General features: G+C 35.7%; 1 long non-coding RNA gene and 1 other non-coding gene across 2 annotated transcripts; one reads left to right on the top strand and one right to left on the bottom strand.

Annotated features, from left to right (window-relative positions):
* Window positions 1–882: 882 nt before the first annotated feature.
* LOC145629605 (small nucleolar RNA R71) lies at window positions 883–989 on the bottom strand. Its single transcript, XR_014111769.1, has one exon. It is a non-coding gene; the product is annotated as a small nucleolar RNA R71 (small nucleolar RNA).
* Window positions 990–1,781: 792 nt separating this feature from the next.
* Window positions 1,782–3,057, top strand: LOC145626968 (uncharacterized). Its single transcript, XR_014111221.1, has 2 exons — window positions 1,782–2,099; window positions 2,818–3,057. It is a non-coding gene; the product is annotated as an uncharacterized LOC145626968 (long non-coding RNA).
* The last annotated feature ends 951 nt before the right edge of the window (window positions 3,058–4,008 follow it).

Here is a 4,008-nt window from a genome sequence, read left to right as displayed (position 1 = left end):
CTTAATCTTCGTAGTTTAGTTTCATATTAAAATTTATATATTGGTTACTTCATAATCTAGATTATATTAGTTAATTAGGAATAGAAAGACTCGTTTCTCTGTGGATTTGACCCTACTTCCCTATCTACATTATTTAGAGGATTTAGGAATTACTTTTGATTTGGGGATACGACTTTATCATGTCAAAATTAGGCTCCGTTGCCGGGGAAACGGTTTTATTTTTATTTCTGATTATTTTTGTAGTCTAGGTTATTTCTTTTTGTCCCAGAGACCGTTAGTTCTTTGAGGCAAATCTCATATTTGGTTTTAGTTTTTTTTTTGTTAATGCCCAGGTGTTCCAGATCAGGGTACATCCCATTTAATCCTGAGATTGAACGATCCTTCCAAAGTCTAAAGAACCTTTACAAGCAAATTCTGGCGGACTCTGGTGATAATAATAATCACCGCGAACCTCCAACAGGTTCTAGTGATTCAGAGGTATCATCAGATCATGAATCAGAGATGAAGACTCCAAAGAAGCTTAGTGATTACTCACAACTAAAGCTTATTGATATTCCACATCACACTCCCACTCCGGCTCTTGATGGAGTACAATTTGAAATTAAACCCCAGTTTAAAACGATGATAGAGAGGAAGCAATTTAGTGGAGCTAAGGGTGAAGACCCAAATCTTCACATTGCAGACTATTGTCAATATTGTAATACCATCAAGCAAGCCGGGGTCACACAAGACCAAATCAGGGAGATTCTCTTTCCTTTCTCTTTAACTGGAAAAGCTAAATTGTGGTTTAACGGTTTAAATAGAACTGCACTTGGTATAACTGACTGGGAAACTCTTGTTTTGAACTTTTATAACAAGTATTATCTTGCAGAGAGAACAGCCGTACTAAGGAGTACAATTCAGAACTTTGCCCAAGAAGCTGATAAAACTTTATATGAGGCTTGGGAGAGGTTCAAGGACCTACAACGAGAATGCCCCCACCATAATTTGGCACAATGGAAGTTAATCCAAGCCTTTTACAATGGCATTGGAAATTCTTCTAGAATAATTTTAGATTCTGCAGCTAGTGGGAGGTTTATTAATCTTAATGTTGATGATGCAGGTCAGGTTATTGAAGATATGGCGATACATAATTCCCAATATGGGAATCCTAGAGGCTTTGCTAACAAGGGGAAGCATAGTGTTGACTCTGTATCCTTTTTGCAAGCTCTATTGACCTCTATCTGCCAAAAATTAGATAATCTTAGCACTGCCAATATAGCTAATGTTTTTGCAATGAATAATAATGCTAATCAGGCTTTCTGTGAAAATTGTAGAATTATAGGTCATTGGGAACAAGATTGCAGGAGTTCCGTGGAGCAAGTTAATGTCTTTCAAGCTTATAGGCAGAATAACCCATACTCCAACACCTACAATCCTGGGTATCGGAATCATCAATATCTTTCCTACCGGAGTACTAATGTTCAAAATCCACCACCAAAAGAACCACAGGCGCCACAACAACAACAACAGAAATATTACCATACCAATGCTTGCCAGAAGAACCAACAACAACCACTAGTAGAAAAATACAAAAAGGAAACCCCCAAATGGCACCGGTTCAGGCCAAACCGGTGCCAAAAATCGGCCTAAAAATGGGCGGGTTTTTAGACAAAGTGAAATGGCACCGGTTTAGATCAAACCGGTGCCAAAAATAAAAATGGCACCGGTTTGAACCGGTTCCATAAGATGTTAAAAAAAAACGGTTCACTTCAATTCACATAATAAACCCTTAAAAAAGTTCTCAGCCTCTTTTTAATTCATTCCATCTGATCTCCTTCTCTCTCCTCTCTCCCTTCTCCTCCTCTCCCTTCTCTCTCCTCTCATCTCCCTTATTGATCTTCATCTCCCATGCATATTCGATCTAGCTCCTCTCTCTAAACCGATCTTCTTTCATCTCCTCTCCCTAGCTTCTTCGATCTCCTCTCTTTCTTTGATCTACACCACCACAAATTCGACCACCGCCACAACATCACCACTGCCGCAAAGCCGCCGCCACCACCACAAAGGTTGACGGCCGCCGCAAATCCCACCGAATTTCTGGGTATAATTTATACGAGGTTATGATTTAATTTGATTTTAATCGATTTTGTTGGAATTAATTTAGGGTTTAAAGCAATCAATTTTGGATTTTAATCAATTTTTCTGGGTTTATTTAATCGATTTTTGGATTTTAATTCGATTTTTGTGGGTATAATTATCCAAATTTAATGGGTTTTGTATTTTAATTCGATTTGTTCTCGTTTTTTCTGGGTTTAATTTTGGGTTGATTAATCAATTTTAATTACATGCATGTGTTTTTTTTTTTTTTTTTTTAATTACATGCATGTGTTTTTTTTGGTATAATTTATACAAGGTTATGGTTTAATTTATAAGTTTAATTCGATATTAATCGATTATGTTGGATCGAATTTAAGGTTTAAGTAATCGTTTTGGATTTTAATCGATTTTTCTGGGTTTATTTAATCAATTTTTGGATTTTAATTCGATTTTTGTTGGTATAATTATCCGAATTTAATGGGTTTTGTATTTTAATTCGATTTGTTCTCGTTTTTCTGGGTTTAATTTTGGGTGGATTAATCAATTTTAATTACATGCATGTGTTTTTTGGGTAATTTTTTTAATTACATGTATGTGTATTTTTTTTTTTATTTTGAGTTTCTGGGTTGTTTTTTTTTCGGGGATTTTGTATTTTTTTCAATTTTATTTTTTATAATTTTGTGTTTCTGGGTATAATTATCTGAATATAATCGTTTTTGTTTTTTTTTCAATTTTTAGTTCGTGAGTTATCTTCGTCGAAAATTGATGGCCGATACTTTGCTTCTGCAATTCAGCTACTGAGCTCGTTCGTCGAATCCATTTGGTTTTTTTTTTTTTTGGGCAAGTGTAAAACTACTGATTGTAAATTTCAATTATATTATGTAATAATGTATTATGTAACATTTTGGTGATTATGAATTTCAATTATATTTGGTGTGTTATTACTGATTATGAATTAATGTTATAATTGGTGTTTTAGTTTTCTGCCAATTTTCAAGTGAACAAAGAACAAAAACAAAACAAAACAAAAAAAAATAAATTTTGGTCAGTTTTGGCACCGGTTAACCGGTGCCAAAACCAATGAAATAAAATTTTTGGTTCATTTTTGGCACCGGTTAACCGGTGCCTAATTGAATATATGGCACTGGTTTTTAACCGGTTCAAACCGGTGCCTTAGACCGGGTTTTAACCGCTGCCAAAGCACTTTTTTCACCTAGTGTTAACAACCCTCCTCATCTCCCGACCCTGCTTTGGTAGATATTAGAACGATGCTGGTTAATATGCAGAAGCACATGGAGAGTAGAGATGCGCAAATTGATTCAATTCTAGCACATAATAAAATTGTAGATAATCAAATTGCGCAACTTTCCGCTACTCTACAAGCCCGCTAACAGGGAGCTTTGCCGGCACAACCGACCAGGCCTACGGATCAAGCCTATGCAATTACTCTAAGGAGTAGTTAAAACTATGAAGGGCCCCCTATGCCCAGAGTTAATGAACCTGTTTTATTAAATAATGCAAATCTTGATTCCGTTAAACAAGACAATGTAGCTAATAGCCCTGCTGAGCTAAAGCATAATACTAATATATCTAATTCTACATTGCAGGGTACGACTCCAGAGAAGGTGGCCACTCCAGATAAGACAAATAATGAACCAAAGCCAGTTATCAAACTTCCATTCCCCAAACGTCACTTGAAGACCAACTTGGATAAGCAGTTGGTAAGTTCTTGGAGATGGTAAAAGATTTGAAGGTAACAGTTCTCTTCACTAATTTAATCACACAAATTCCTTCATATGCAAAATTTATGAAAGAAATATTGACAAGAAAAAGGTCTATTAGTGAGGTAGAGACATTAGGTTACACTGCAGAGTGTAGTGCCGTACTTCCAACTAAATCTCCACCTAAATTAAAAGATATGGGTAGCTT

The sequence above is a fragment of the Chenopodium album genome, chromosome 4 (assembly GCF_948465745.1).
Source record: "Chenopodium album chromosome 4, dcCheAlbu1.1, whole genome shotgun sequence".
Taxonomy (NCBI): Eukaryota; Viridiplantae; Streptophyta; class Magnoliopsida; order Caryophyllales; family Amaranthaceae; genus Chenopodium; species Chenopodium album.
This window is presented reverse-complemented; position numbering and strand designations above follow the sequence as displayed.